Source organism: Theropithecus gelada, chromosome 9 (genome assembly GCF_003255815.1).
Source record: "Theropithecus gelada isolate Dixy chromosome 9, Tgel_1.0, whole genome shotgun sequence".
In the NCBI taxonomy this organism is placed as follows: Eukaryota; Metazoa; Chordata; class Mammalia; order Primates; family Cercopithecidae; genus Theropithecus; species Theropithecus gelada.
The window spans coordinates 122491804-122508410 of NC_037677.1; the positions used below are offsets into that span (position 1 = coordinate 122491804).

The window sequence follows — 16607 nt, forward strand, 5'->3', positions numbered from 1 at the left end:
ATAAGTAGGGATGCCTAGAGTTGGTCAAATCCAATTAATATTTCCTAGCAATTTTTGAAAGTCTTTTAATGATTTTAATGTGTCTTTTCTTGTTTCTATTTTTTGTGGTTTAATTTTCCTTTACCTGCATTGTACAGTGACGACTGTATACACACATCTCTCCTAATCGTCATTATGGCCCACGTTGGGCGCCAGGTGAAGGGGTGACCTGCCCCTCCACACCTGTGGGTGTTTCTCATGAGGTGGCACAAGAGACTGAGAAAATAAGAGAGAGACAAAGTATAGAGAAAGAACAGTGGGCCCAGGAGACCGGTGTTCAGCATACGGAGGACCTGCACCAGCGCCGGTCTCTGAGTTTCCTCAGTATTTATTGATTACTATTTTCACTATCTCAGCAAGGGGAATGTGGCAGGAGAACAGGGTGATAGTCGGGAGAAGGTCAGCAAGAAAACATGTGAGCAAAGGAACTCTGTGTCACAAATAAGTTCAAGGGAGGGTACTATGCCTGAATGTGCACTTAGGGCAGATTTGTGCTTTTATTCACCCAAACATCTCAGCGTAGTAAAGAGTAACAGAGCAGCATTGCCACCAGCATATCTTGCCTCCAGCCACAGGACGGTTTTCTCCTATCTCAGAATAGAACAAATGTATGATTGGGTTTTATACTGAGACATTCTATTCCCAGGGGCATGCAGGAAACAGAGGCCTTCCTCTTATCTCAACCGCAAGAGGCCTTCCTCTTTTACTAACCCTCCTCAGCACAGACCCTTTACAGGTGTTGGGCTGGGGGATGGTCAGGTCTTTCCCTTCCCAAGAGGCCATATCTCAAGCTGTCTCAGTGGGGAGAAACCTTGGACAGTACCCAGGTTTTCTTGGGCAGAGGTCCCTGTGACTTTCTGCAGTGCACTGTGCCCCTGGTTAATCAAGAATGGAGAATGATGATGACTTTTACCAAGCACACTGTGTGTAAACATATTGTTAACAAGGCACATCCTGCGCAGCTCTAGATCCCTTAAACCTTGATTCCATACCACACATGTTTCTGTGAGCACAAGATTGGGGCTAAAGTTACAGATTAACAGCATCTCAAGGCAAAACAATGGTTCAGGGTACAGATCAAAATGGAGTTTCTTATGTCTTTTCTACATAGACACAATAACAATCTGATCTCTCTTCTCCCTACAGTCAGAAAACACATTTCTAAACTTGGGATGGGAAATAACATTTTCACAAAGGTAAATGGTAAAGAAAGTGAAATAATAAGACACAATCCTGCAGAAATTCCATATTTGCAACATAACTGACAGGATTAGATTTCAGACTACATAAATTCTACAAGTCAATTACAATAAATCCAATGGAAAAATAAGCAATGTATGGACAATGGACATTTTTCAGAGGAAGCAATTTGGCAAATACAATCATGGGAAGGCATTAAAGCTGTCTGGAAAACAGGGAAATAAAAATGAAGACCATCGTAAGATACGATTTTGCATCTACAGGACTGGCAATAATTAAGTCTAATAATGGATTATGGGTCAGTGGAAACTCATACTTCTGGGGAAAGTGGAAATTAGTATAATCACTTTGAGAAACAATTTGGCATTATCACATAAGTTTGAATATTTATGTAGCTATTGACCGATAGATTTCACTGCTAGGTCTAGGCCCCAAAGAAACTTGCGTGTGGATACCAAGAAACCAAGAATGTTTATAGCTGCACTGTTTGCAGTAGCAAAAACCTAGAAATGACCACATGCCCATTGTGAGGAACCTGACTTGAACTATACATTATGGCATATTCACATGATGAAATATAACACAACAATGGAAAAGTGTGAACCACAGCTACTCACAACTTGATATATCTCAGTAACATGACATTTAATAAAACAAGTCTCAGAAAATCATACCATTTTATACCATTGTTATAATGGCATTAGCATCGTAGCAGCAAAACCAAACAATGCAGAAGGATTCATATGTACAATGTCACTTTTATAAATCATAGGGATAATGTATGCAAAACTGGTGGTGGTATCTTTGGGGGTTATTCACGGTAATAGGATGGGGCCAGCACACAAATGGAGCCACTGGTATTAGTAGTGTTCTGGCCTTCAGATGGGGGCTGGTTCCCAGCATGTGCCTTTTACATTTTATTAGGTATGGAGTTCACACACCCTTCTGATGTGAAATGTCATGATAATGATGAAGGAAAATAAGAAATAGCCTCTGTATATAAAGAGTAATCAGAGTTAATATAGGAAGGGAACTTCCTAGATAAAATGCTAGGAGTAAATTTCATGGGCAGTGTACAAGAGCATTGTGAAGCCATCGAGAGTCTGCTGAGAGCCACAGAAGAAACTTGAACAAAAAGTCACAATTTGTTCCTAGAAAAATTTATTCTCGATGGGTTGGTAGGTACAGCAAACCACACGGCACATGTTTACCTAGGTAACAAACCTGCATGTCCTGCACGTATATCCCAGAAATTAAAATTAAACAAAAATTTATTCTTATAAAGATGTCAATTCTCCCTGACTTCATAGGCTTAACATTTTATTAAAATTTTAGATTTTTTTTCCCCAATCTGGACAAGCTGAGAACTCTCACCAAATCTTAAACAATTTGAGGAGGAGGACATTTTTTAAGGAAAAGAAGACAAAATTAAGAAAACAAAATTAGGTAGAAAAGCTAACATTAAAAACAAGAAAATTACAAATACTTAAAAGCTGACAAATATAAAACATTACCAACTTAAATTCAGAAAAACTATTAATCGACTGATACACCTGTTACATTTTTCACTTCCTTTCATTAACTGAATTATCGAATAATCTAAGAGCTTATTTGCTCCTTCTATTTGAAGTTTGTGTCTTTCATTTAATTACTGCTTTTCATTAGATCCAAATTTTTTTTATAATTTGCTTTTTTTTTTTTCTGAGGTGGTGTTCTGTCACCCAGGCTAGAGTGCAATGGCATGATCTCAGCTCACTGCAACCTCTGCCTCCTGGGTTCCAGCAATTCACCTGCCTCAGCCTCCTGAGTAGCTGGGATTACATGCATGCACCACCACACCAGGCTAATTTTTGTATTTTTAATAGAGACAGGGTTTCACCATGTTGGCTAGGCTGGTCTCGAACTCCTGACCTCATGATCTCACCGCAGCCTCCCAAAGTGATGGGATTACAGGCATGAGCCACTGTGCCCAGACTATAATTTGCTGCTTGATGTCAGAATAATTTCTATTAATTTCATTGTTCATCTTTAATTGCCCTTGTTTCATAGTCCAGTAGTTTTCTGTATTTTCTATTAAACCCTTCGTATGTCTAAATCAGGAATCAGACAGTTTTCATGTTTTTTCTAAACTAGCCTAAAATTGTTTTTCTAAATTACAGTTAAAATGGCATATTCGAACTTTGTTAACTTTTAAAATATTGACATATAATTAACATACCACAAAACTCACCCTTTAAAAATATGTGTGATTCGGTGGCTTTTTATTAGGTTCACAAAGTTGTACAATAATCACCATTATGTATCTTCACAACATTTTCATCACCCCCAGGATAAATCTCATAACCAGTAGAAGCCATTCTCCCTTTTCCTCTTCTTCCAGCACTTTGCAACCACTAATCTACTTTGTCTGATTTACCTCTTCTGGACATTTCATATACATAGAATTATACAATATGTGACCATTTGTGCAAACTTTATTAAATTTTGAATGAATTCTTTCTATCCATGCTCAGGTTTTCCTTCTGAGTCAGAAAATATATTTGAGTCTTTAAGATGTGTACTTTGTGCTACGAGATCTCAGTGCTTTTTAATGGGCAAACCATCTCACTATCCTTTGACCCTTGAATACTAAGTTGGCATGGGTGATGAAAATACTACATGTAAAGGATAAATTCAAGAAGAACATGTAACTTGCAAAATCTGAAGTAGTCAGCAACTTCAGGGACTGGGAAGGAAGCCTTCCCAGGGATAACTAAGTGATAAACTGAACTGTTGTCCAGAATGTATTTTAAGTACTTACTAATGTTTTTAAAGACTTCTGGAACCTTCATGTCTTCTGAAAGTCACATTTTTACATGACTGATTGCAAATGCAACATAAAGTTGCTCAGAACTTATTTCATTCTGTTGAAAAGACAGAACTGCGTTTGAATTATTCTTGTGTATACTTTAATTTCAGATGAATTTTGACAGTTAAAAGTTGCTTTGCTGTATAAAAAATGATTTTTCTATTTTTATAGATTAGCACATGATAATGGCATACACAAAACAATTTGCTACTGGAGAATTTGTAGCAATATTATTTGGTGTTTGGTTTATTTACTTATTTGAGTTTCCACTTTATTTTCCCTTATTTTGTACATATTTTCCCTTTTTTGATTAATTCTCCATGAGCTATTTTGGATAAATAAATGTCATATTTGTCTTTCTAACTTTACAGTTTTCCAGACACTTACATAAAAATTGTTCAAATCTAGAAATTAATTGGATGATTCCTAGAAGTTTCTGTTACTTGAAGAGCACAACCTTTTCATTGTGATCTCTGATGAATAAACCTTTTTCTTTTTTTTTTTTTTTTTTTGAGATGGAGTCTCGCTGTGTCTCCCAGGCTGGAGTGCAGTGGTGTGATCTCGGCTCACTGCAAGCTCTGCCTCCGGGTTCACGCCATTCTCCCGCCTCAGCCTCCCAAGTAGCTGGAACTACAGGCGCCCGCCACCATGCCCGGCTAGTTTTTTGTATTTTTAGTAGAGACGGGGTTTCACCATGTTAGCCAGGATAGTCTCGATCTGACCTCGTGATCCACCCGCCTCGGCCTCCCAAAGTGCTGGGATTACAGGCTTGAGCCACCGCGCCCGGCCGAATAAACCTTTTTCACTTAACAATTCAATACCTTCCACTATTCTTCTTAATACTTCAGCATTATACTGTATGTTCCTTCTTTGTCCTGCAGGACGATGGTAAAGTGCATTATAATTCATTTATGTGTAATCCAAGGAAACGTAGACTTATTGTGTTATGTGTGTCTTCTGATTAAGAGCTCAGTACATTTAATCTAGTCTGACGGTTTGCCTGGTGTAAGTCATGTGTGTCTTGTTAAAAAATTTAATAATAACCAATTATATATTTTTTAGAATAGACTGCCCAAGATCTTATAACTATTTGCTCATATTTTTATAATACCTGTTTAGGAAACATTTAAACAAATCCTTTATGTTCTGCTTGATTCTCTGTAAATAGGAATCATGATTTTGGAGGCAGAAAAATTTGCAATTTCACAGTGTTGCTGTGAATTGCTCATTGTGACATGCAGGGATGAAAGTTCAAGGTACTTATGGAAGTCAACACATTCATTAAAACGAGGCTGTGCTGACTGTAGAAATTGTTTTCTGTTTGGAAGGTTTTGTTTTCTGTTGGGAGTATTCTGATTCTCAGTCTTATTTCTCTTCTGTTATTACCAACATTTTCTTGGCGATTATGATTCTTAATGAAACGGTTCTGCGTACCATTTCAACCATTAGAGTTTTTAGTCTCCATTGTTTTATAGGAGAGTTCTTGACATTTCGAGGCTCCTGCCTATCTTCATTCTTTCAATTTCCTTTTTTGGCTTCCACTAAGATACTTTCCATTGAGTTTAAATTTTGGAATGATCAATAATTGTAGAAAAAAATAATTCATCTGAAATTGAGACATACACACAAATAATTCAAATGCATTTAAAAATCCACTGTGTTCAGTTGAGCCCTATAATTGTGTAACCAGATTATTCTCATACTATAAATATTGAATTATTGATGGGATGCATGTGGGAGTTTTTCACTGGAACATTTGCTTCTTCAGGCCATTTTTGCTATATTGGTGGCAATTTTGCATGCTGCTTTATCTGGAACTGTCAGACTTTGTGGTGACAAGATGTGTCAGATAAGTTCAGGTGCGCATAAATCAGGCAGCCTCATCCCCAATTATACTTACTCTTTGTAGGAATATTTGGTGTTTGTGTCCTACAAACCCAGGAATTTTATTTCATGTGATTTGCTTTAAAAAAAAAGCATGGTGTGTTTATAATTATGTACATTATTTTTTGAGTATCTTTCTTGACAGGTGAAAACTTATTTTAACTAGGTATCAGCAAGAACCAAATTCTCTGCTTCAAACTGTAAAACTTGGCTGTTTGGGTGTTTGCCCAGAATGTCAGGTCAGGGTTTAGATGCCAATCCTGCCAGTTTCTTGCCCTGAAAACCACTGAACTGTATGATTTAAGTCAGTGAATTTATAGTGTGCGGATTTCATCTCAATAAAGCTGTTTAAAAAAAAGTTCAGAGAAGATGTTCTTTCCTGAGCTCTGGCCCAAACCAGGATCATCCGTGCGTGTATCAGGTGCTGGTGTTGGGGGGATCTGGACACCAAAGCACTCCTCTGTCCCTGGAAAATTCCTATTTGCATTTTCCAGCAGCTCAGGTGTCATCTTGATGAAAATGTTCCTCGATGTCTGAGACAGAGTGGACCACCCTCCTGGTTTGTATACCTCTGCTTGCATCTCTCCTGCAGATTGGTACCTTGTTTTTCTGTGAGTTGTTTATCTCCCTCTATCTCCCTTAAGACCTTTGCTGCTATGGTACTCAGGAGGAAACACACACTCTCACACACACACTTCTTACATGCCTGATACGGTGGACTCATTAAAGGCTGGGGTGGCAGCTCTCAGGGAGTTAATGGGCAGCTTTATCTCCACAGAGAGAAAGCTCAGTGTAGAAAATGAAATGCTGTGTTCTCTTCCTCACAGCTGCTGACTTCAGGGCACTGGTCAGCCTCTATTTCTTTGTAGTGGTTTTTTAGACTTGAGTGCACGTTGGAATGACCTGAAAGTCTGTTAACACGAGAAATGCTTGGCCCCAGCCTCCGAGTTTGGGTCAGTAGGACTGGTGTCAGAACTGATAATTTCCATTTCTAGCAAGTTCCCAGTGATAAGCCAGGAACCCTGCTTCGAGAACCACTTGGTCCCCCTGCCAGGGCTCACTTGTCTTGGGAGACGGCTTGTGAAGGCCCCTCTGTGCAGCTTGGTGGTTTGCATCGGGCTCTGTGGCTGAAGTTGGAATCTTCAAGAGGCCCCCCAGACCCATGGCACTAGTTTAGTCTGAATGACTGTCTAGGGATTTTCAGACTTTGCTCTCTAACCCTCCTAAGTAGAATTGGAGTCACCTTAGGGTGACTGATTAGGGAGGTGGTGTTGGGTGATGCTTCAGACCTCACCTTCTCACCAGATCAGCTCTGTTTTTATGTCTTAGGCACTAGGATCCTATAGGTGAACTTGTTTGGAGAATGAGTTCCTATGCAGGGGAAAAACCCCACATTTTTATGGTAACAACCTGGATTCTGGGCCCTGCAAAGTGAGCAGCTTATGAAAGCCCTGAGGTTTCCTCTGAGCTCCAGGTCCCAGAAAGCCAGAGGGCCAGAATGCCTCTTGGTTGCTAAGTTGTATTTTTTTCATTTCTTGGAGAGCTACAACTCCAAATTCAGCATAGCTTTGTGGTTCAGACTCTGAAGTCAGACAGACTTGGGTTCATGTCCCGGACCTGCCCCTCCTAGCTGGGCACCCTGCTGCTTCTGGGAGGTCTTTGCGTCTGTGTCCATAACATGGGCCATGATTCTCTGCCTTCCCCGTGGGCTGCTGTGAGTCTTGGATGAGATCTGTAGGAAGTAAAGCTCAGAGTCGCAAAGAAAATGAGCACTTAAACAAAGGATTTCTCAGCAAGGCAAAGTTTACTTCTGCAGAAGGGTGCTGCTCTCAAGTTTGGTCACCATGAGAGCACACCAAACAAAGGAGGGAAGGGGTTTTTATCCCTAATGGCAGTTTGTCCCAGCTACTGTGTCCTATCTCCACTGTGGAGTCAGACTGTACAGTCTAAGCTGAACCCAGTTGGCTAACTTGAATGGTATAGGAATGTGGTTACACTGGCAGAAGGGGCAGTTTCGGTGGGAAGAGCCATTGCGACGGGAGGGGTCATTTACAGAGTGGGTAGCAGATGTGGGCTCTGTAGATAAGGACCAGCGGGAAAGTTGTTTACTGAAACCAAGACAGGGAGGCATAAAGGATAAGGAAGTTAGTTTGGCCTTGGAAGTAGGGAACAAAGAGCAAGGATGCTAAACCTTTGAATGGGAACTTCTTTTGTGTCTAACAGGTTGTAGATCCCAAACACTTGGCATGGTATCTGATCCATCATCAGTGTGCTCAGTTAAATATTAGCATTGCCATGATGGTTTTGTTCTTGTAGTGAAAATTAGAACATTATTCTTAAAGGATCAGTAATTTTTAAATGAAATAAATATGAAGACCTGCTTGAAATCTCTGAAAAATTTCAATAGTTAATGGATTTTTTCCTGTACTGGGCAAAATTGATTTTTAATTAAAAACAAAATAGAGGGGTCAGGCGCAGTGGCTCACACTTGTAATCCCAGCACTTTGGGAGGCCGAGGTGGGCAGATCACTTGAGGTCAGGAGTTCAAGACCAGCCTGGCCAACATGGAGAAACCCTGCCTCTACTAAAAATATAAAAATTAGCCAGACCCAGTGGTGCACGCCTGTAGTCTCAGCTACTTGGGAGGCTGAGGTGGGAGAATCACTTGAGCCCAGGAGGCAGAGATTGCAGTGAGCCAAGATTGTGGCACTGCGATCCAGCCTGGGCAACAGAGTGACACTCTGTCTCAAAAAAAAAAAAAAAAAAAAAAAAAAAAAAAGGAAAATGAATTAAAGGAGCATTTACTTAACTAAAAGGCAGTTTTAAAAGAAAAACTGCCTACAATCATAACATTAGCAGAAATCACTTCACCTTTTTATGTTGATTGCTTTGCTCCACCAAGAATTTCTGTGAAACATTGGTAATGCTCAAAGTTTTTTTTTAGTCTTCAACTTTTAAGTTCAGGGGTACATGTGCAGGATGTAGGTATGCTACATAGGTGTCATAGTGGTTTGCCATACAGATTAACCCATCACCTAGAATTAAGCCTAGCATCCGTTAGCTATTCTTCCTGATGCTCTCCCTTCCTACCCACCTCCCCAGCAGACCCCAGTGTGTGGGTCCCCCACATGTGACCATGTGTTCTCATCATTCAGCTCCCACTTATAAATGAGAACATGTGGTGTTTCGTTTTCTGTTCCTGCATTAGTTTGCTGAGGATAATGGCTTCCAGCTCCATCTGTGTCCCTGCAAAAGGATATGATCTCGTTCCTTTTTATGGCTGCATAGTTGCAACATCAAATTTGATGCATCTTATTATTGTGATCTTTTCAGACAGTGTCTTGCTGTGTCACCCGGGCTGGAGTGCAGTGGTGTGATCATGACTCCCTGCAGCCTCGACCTCCAAGGCTCGAGATCCTCCCACCTGAACCTACCAAGAAGCTGGGACTACAGGTGTGCACCACCACACACCCAGCTAATTTTTGTAGAAGCGGATTTTCACCACGTTTCTCGGTCTGGTCTCAAACTCCAAGGCTCAAGCAATTCTCATGCCTTGCCCTCCCAAAGTGCTGGCATTATAGGTGTTAGCCACTGTGCCTGGCCCCATCTTATTTTTAAATGAAGTTTTAATAAGATGTCAGTTATGTGCTTCATCTCAAGTGATTGGCTCCAAAACAAATCAAGTTCCTTCCAAGTACAAAATAATCTATGTTCTAAGGCAGTGGAAGGAAGCGGGGTTGGGGAGAATATATCGTGTTCAAGGAAAATGAAAAGAACTTAACGTTTTGAAACACTTCTAGTCAAAGGAACTATGACTAATATATCCTGGATGTGATGGGAGGTGGGGGGCATTTAAGCCCACATTCCCACTTACTCCCATTTTAAAGTTAGAATCAGGAGGAAGATGGGGATTGAGGTAAAGAATTTTACTATATCACAGTTTGGCTAAAAGGCATTCTACCTAGCAAGAATGCAAGTGATTTACACCCTATCTACTCTTGAAGCTTAAACCAGTACTTCGATGATACTTTTTTTTGGGTTGGGGGGTGGTAAAGGGAGGAAACAGCCAGAATGAGGATTGAATATATTTGAAAGGAGATTCAAAGTAATGTTTATTGAGCACTTCACTTTGGAAAAGCAAAAAATCAAAGGCTGTCTTAGATTGTACAGAAAATATGATTTATTGGAGATATCCCTTGTCTCCAAGCTCTAATATTAAGCCTCCAAATATAATGCAAGTTATATTGATATAGAAAATGGGAAGGAGCGGGCAGATTTATTATGTATGACCATGAATAATTTTTATCTTTATTGCTTTCCCACTTCAGATCAAGTTGGAATTTTTAACTTTTCACCAAAGATTCTTTGGTTTTACAGAAAATATAGCACAGGTACATGAAATGTAATACATTTATTGTATATGCTTTTAATAGTAGAAACTAATTTTAAAGTTAGGCAGTTTAAAATAAATTTAAAATTATAGTTTAGTGGTCATAAGAGTTAGATAATTGTGTGGTAACCTGTGAGTGTATTTATTTAGCAATTATGGTGACCATGAAGGGACTTGCTCAGGCCATTTAGCAGAATATCTGACAAACCAGAAGGAAGATGGTTTTAATAACAAGGAAAAAACGTAAGCTCATTATAGATTTGTATAATAAGGATGAGTCCAGAGTCGTATAGGCTTCTAACGTACAGTGACAGTCTTGCTCTGTCGTCCAGGCAGGAGTGCAGTGGCGTGATCTCGGCTCACTGCAACCTCACCCTCCCGAGTTCAAGTGATTCTCCTGCCTCAGCCTCCTGAGTAGCTAGGACTACAGGTGCATGCCACCATGCCCAGCTAGTTTTTTGTATTTTTAATAGAGATGGGGTTTCACTGTGTTAGCCAGAATGGTCACGATCTCCTGACCTTGTGATCTGCCTGCCTTGGCCTCCCAAAGTGCTGGGATTACAGGTGTGAGCCACCGCGCCTGGCTTACTGTTGATGTCTTTAACTTATCACAATCTCCTTCAAGCAATACCCTGCTGCTTGACCTTATGCACAAGAACCTTATGACAGTATTCTTCCAGGCCCCAGACTTGGTGCTGCTGTTATCCTCTATGTTGCTTTTGCATACCCTATTAACCTCACAAAACATTGTTGTTATTTTTGTTTTAGGCAGACAACTTATTTTATATTTACCCACATACTTGCCTTTATTAGGGTTCTTTGTTACTTTGTATAGATCCAGATTTGTATCTTGTATGGCTTGTCTTCTGCCTGAGGAACTTCCTTTAACATTTTGTATGGTTCAGGTGTATTAGCGATGAGCTCTCTCAGCTTGGTTTATGTTAACCTTTTATTTTGCCTTTATTTTTATTTATTTTTTTGTGACGGAGTCTCACTCTGTTGCCCAGGCTGGAGTGCACTGGCGTGATCTCCACTCATTGCAACCTCCGCCTCCCAGATTCAAGCAATTCTCCTGCCTCAGCCTCCCAAGAAGCTGAGACTACAGGCACCCGCCACCACACCCGGCTAATTTTTGTACTTTTAGTAGAGATGGGATTTCACCATGTTGTCCAGGCTGGTCTTGAACTCATGACCTCAGGTGATCCGCCCACCTCAGCCTCCCAAAGTGCTGGGATTATAGGCATGAGCCACCATTCCCGGCCTTGCCTTTATTTTTTAAAGATAATGTCACTAGGTAAAGAGTTCTCGTTTGACACACTTTCCTTTTGAGTGCTTAAAAAATTTTTTTAAAAATTGGTTTCTTTTAAATTCGTAATTGACTTTTTTGGTGCATGTTTATGGGGTATAGAGTGATGTTTTGGTGCATAAAATGTATAGTGATCAGATCAGGGTAATTAGCGTATCATCTTGAACATTCTTTAGTTTGGGAGGGTGAACATTAAATATCCTCTTTGTAGCTATTTGAAACTATGTATTACTGTTAACTATAATCATTCTACAGTACTGTAGAACTCTAGAACTAATTCCTCCTATCTAGTTGTAATTTTATATCCTTTAATGAACCTCTTCCTATCTCTCTGCTTCCTTTACCCTTCCCAGCCTCTAGTATCCTCTGTTCTCCTTTTTACTTCTGTGTGATCAACAATTTTTTTTTTTTTCAGCTTCTGTATTAGTCTGTTTTCACATTGCTATAAAAAACTGCCCAAGACTGGGTAATTTAAAAAGACGCTTAATTGACTCACAGTTCTGCATGGCTGAGGAGGCCTCAGGAAACTTACAATCATGGTGAAAGAGGAAGTACGCATGTCTTAGGGGGTTTCACCATGTTGGCCAGGCTGGGTCTCGAACTCCTGGCCTCAAGTGATCAGCCAGCCTTGGCCTCCCAAGGTGCTGGGATTACAGGCATGAGCCACCATGCCCAGCCTGTTTATAGTTTTTTGAGGGACATCCATACTGTTTTCCATAGTGGCTGTACTACTTTACATTCCCACCAAGAGTATTTAAGAGTTCCCTTTTCTCTACATCCTCACTAGCATTTGTTAGTCTTTTCATAATAGCTATCCTGCAGTGAGATGATACCTCACTGTGATTTTGAGTTCCATTTCCCTTATAATTAGTAATGTTGAGCATTTAAAAAATGTATTTCTTGGCCATTTGTTTGTCGTCTTTTGACAAGTGTCTATGTAGATTATTGGCCTATATTTAAACTGGATAGTTTGAGAATACAAACAAATGGAAAGACATCCCATGCTCATGGATCAGAAGAATTAATTTTTTTTGAATTAAGCAGAAATTTTATTTCCAAGCTCTTCAAAGATTATTGCAAACACAAAGTTGCCTTCTAAAAGTGTCCCAAATCAAATCAAAGGCATAGCATCAAAATAAATAAAACACTTGTGACATTAAGAATTATTTTAGGTTGTAGTATTTTACATTACTTTGTTTTTAACTGTTTACAGTGTTCTTCGAGTCATATTTAAACATTTCTTAAGATATGAAATAGGCCGAGTATGGTGGCTCATGCCTGTAACCCCAGCACTTTGGGAGGCCAAGGTGTGTGGATTGCTTGAGGTCAGGAGTTCAAGACCAGGCTGGGCCAACATAGTAAAACCCTACCTCTACTAAAAATCCACACACACACACACAAATTTAGCTGGGCGTTGTGGCATGCACCTGTAATCACATATCACAGTTACTTGGGAGGCTGAGGCAGGGGAATTGTTTGAACCCGAGAGGCTGAGGTTACAATGAACTGAGATCATGCCACTGCACTCCAGCCTGGGTGACAGAGCGAGATTCCGTCTCAAAAAAAAAAAAAAAAAAAAGATATGAAGTAATGTATTTAGGTACAACCACAACTACAAAAACCGAATCTGCTTCATCTATATATACGATAGGGCAACCGAATGCCCCACATAACATTAATCTTTCCAGACAAGTTTGCTAAGGAACAGCTCCCATGTTAAGTGTTTAAAAATGAAACAACCTTCTCATTTGGAAAAATCAAGGCATCAGTCAATTAGTAAAGACTACTCTTTTCCCCAGCAGTTTGTACTTTCTTACTTTAGTTTAGAAATTGTAAATTCATGAGCAGAACAAATTTTGTAGTATTTGTTGTTCCTGACAAATATTTTTATACCAAATAACAAATATTCAATTTTTTAAATAAAATGTTTTCCTTCCTAAATGTGAACATCCAGTAAATAAAACATACATGATATTCCAGGTATAGAAACATCAGTAATTCACTTATGAAAGAGGTACATTTTGGCATATCTGGGGGTAAGGTTTTTGTTTGTTTTTTTTTGGTGAAGTGCTTTATATGTAAGACAAAAACCCAGACTTACTCTTTAGAGCTAGATTCCTTCTCCCAGTTTCCTTAATTGAGCAGAAACTCACCAGTTTCTGTAGAATTTTGGTTATAGTACCAGGCCATAGGAAGTCTGAAATAACTGTCACTTGACCAGTGAAAAGCCTCTCTTGAGGCTTGGAGGCAGTGATTTATCACTTTGTGCTTGAAGGCTTTCCTCTGCAGACTTCTTTCCTAGAGTCTTCAGGGTAAAGCGCAGGATCTCGACTCCGGGAGGGGGTTGCTTCCTGCTGGAACACTGACCAGCAGGGCATCCTTTCAGGCATTCTGCATGCAGTACTGTTGCAGCTCTGCAGCTGCCTGAGAGAGCGTGATCCTCTCCCACTCCGATCTGCAGCTTGAGCTGCTCCACCAGGTGCTGCAGGGCACTCTCGCTGGCCCTGGAAGACATGGTAGCAGCAGTGTGCTCCAAGGGCCGTTGAGCCATGGTAGGCAGGTCAGCCCTGCCAGGCCCTGAGTGTGGGCACTACCAATATTGTTGAAAGGACCATACTATCCAAAGCAATCTACAGATTCAATGCAATCCTTCCCCCCGCGCCCCGTGCAGGAGTCTCGCTCTGTCACCCAGGCTGGAGTGCTGTGGCGCGATCTTGGCTCACTGCAAGCTCTGCCTCCTGGGTTCATGCCATTCTCCTGCTTCAGCCTCCCGAGTAGCTGGAACTACAGGCGCCCACCACCACACCCAGCTAATTTTTTTGTATTTTTAAGAGACGGGGTTTCACTCTGTTAGGCCAGGATGGTCTCGATCTCCTGACCTCATGACCTGCCCACCTCGGCCTCCCAAAGTGCTGGCATTACAGGCGTGAGCCACCATGCCCTGGCCTCAATGTAATCTTTATCAAAATACCGATGACATTCTTCATAGAAATAAAATCTTAAAATTTATATTGAACCACAAAAGGCCCCCAATAGCCAAAACAGTCCTGAGCAAAAAGAAACCTGGGGGTATACACTGTCAGACTGCAAAATATACTACGAAGCTATAGTAACCAGAACAGCATGGTACTGTTATAAAAACAGACACACTAATGGAACAGAATCGCGAACCCAGAAAGTAACCTATTGATTTACAGCCAACTGCTTTTTAAAAATTTTTTATTTTTTGAGACAGTGTCTCACTCCATCTCCAGGCTAGAGTGCAATGTCATGATCATAGCTTACTGTAGCCTTGACCTCCTGGGCTTAAGAAATCATCCTACTTCAGCCTCCTGAGTAGCAGGGACTACAGGTATGTGCAACTGTACCCAGCTAACTTTTAAAAATTTTCTGTGGAGACAGAGTCTCACTGTATTGCATAGGCTAGTCTTGAAACCCCTGGACTCAAATGGTTCTCCTGCCTTAGCCTCCCAAAGTGCTGGGATTATAGGCATGAACCACCACGCCTGGCTACCAACTAATTTTTGACAAAGGCAACAAGAATACTCATTGGGGAAAGGATAATCTCTTCAATAAACGATGCTGGGAAAACTAGATATCCATATGCAGAAGAGTGAAAATAGACCCTCACCTCTCACCCTATATGAAAATAAAATGGATCAAAGACCTAAATGTAAGATCTGAAACCATAAAACTACTACAAGAAAACATAGGGGAAACCCTTCGGGACATTGGTCTGGGAAAATATTTTATGAATAAGACCTCTAAAGCAGTCAACAAATCACTTGAGCCCAGGAGTTTAAGACCAGCCTAGGCAACATAGTGAGACCCTGTCTTTTCAAAAAATTAAAAGTTAGCCAGATGTGATGTATGTACCTGTAGTCCTAGCTACTCAGGAAGCTCAGGCAGGTGGTTAACTTGAATCCAGCAATCCAAGGCTGCAGTGAGCTACTGTCAAACTACTGCACTCTAGCCTGGGTGACAGAGCAAAAGCTTGTCTCTTAAAGCACAGGCAACAAAAGCAAAAATAAACAAATGAGATTACATCAAATGAAGAAGCTTCTGCACAGCAAAGGAAACAACGGAGTGAAAAGGCAACCTACAGAATGGAAGAATACATTTGCAAGCTATTCATCTGATGGGATTAATATCCAGAATATACACAGAGCTCACACATCTCAACAGCAAAAAACAATCTGAATACTTTAAAGGCATATCTACTCTGCTATTAGCTTACGTGCTTCTGAAGAGAGGTCTGCTGTCTTTGTTTTTCTGTAGATCCCCTTGCACCCACCATGGCTGCTTCTACGATTTTCCACTGAACCTTAGCAATTAGATTAGAATGCTGCTTGGCGTAGTTTTCTTACGTTTATTCTGCTTGGGGTTGTTGAGGTTCTTGGATTTGTGGGTTTATGCTTTTCATCAAATTTAGGAAATTGACCATTATTTCAAATCATTTTGTTTCTTGTTTCTCTTCTCTCCCTTGGATTACAATTACACATGTGTTGGACTGCTTGATACTGTCCTTTAGGTCACTGGTGCTCTTAATTTATTCTCAATCATTTTTTCTGTCTCCTTTGTTTTGTCAATTTTTAAAATAGCTATTTCTTTTCATTTATTGATACACTTTTCTGCCAAGTATAACCTGTTAATTCTATTTTTCAATTTTGTATTGTATTTTTTATTTCTAACAGTTCTAAGTATTTTAAAAATATTTTCTTATGCTCATGTTTTTATCTTCTTGAAGACAGAATACTTACAGGATAACATTTGTTTACTAATTCTATCATAGATGTCATTTGAGTTTCTCTTGATTTTTTTCTTCCTGTTGGTCATATTTTGTTTCCTTGCATATTGGTGATTTTTTAAAAAAAGTTTAGTTTTATAATTTTAGATTTATAAAATACAAATCTATTTCTTTTTTTTTTTTTTTTTTTTTT

At 39.9% G+C, this 16607-nt stretch overlaps 1 protein-coding gene and 1 pseudogene across 2 annotated transcripts in view; one reads left to right on the plus strand and one right to left on the minus strand.

Moving 5' to 3' along the window:
- FANK1 (fibronectin type III and ankyrin repeat domains 1) overlaps positions 1 to 16607 on the plus strand; it is a 125770-nt gene that overhangs the window by 46668 nt on the left and 62495 nt on the right. The window lies entirely within an intron of this gene.
- LOC112631719 lies at positions 13975 to 14182 on the minus strand (annotated as a pseudogene).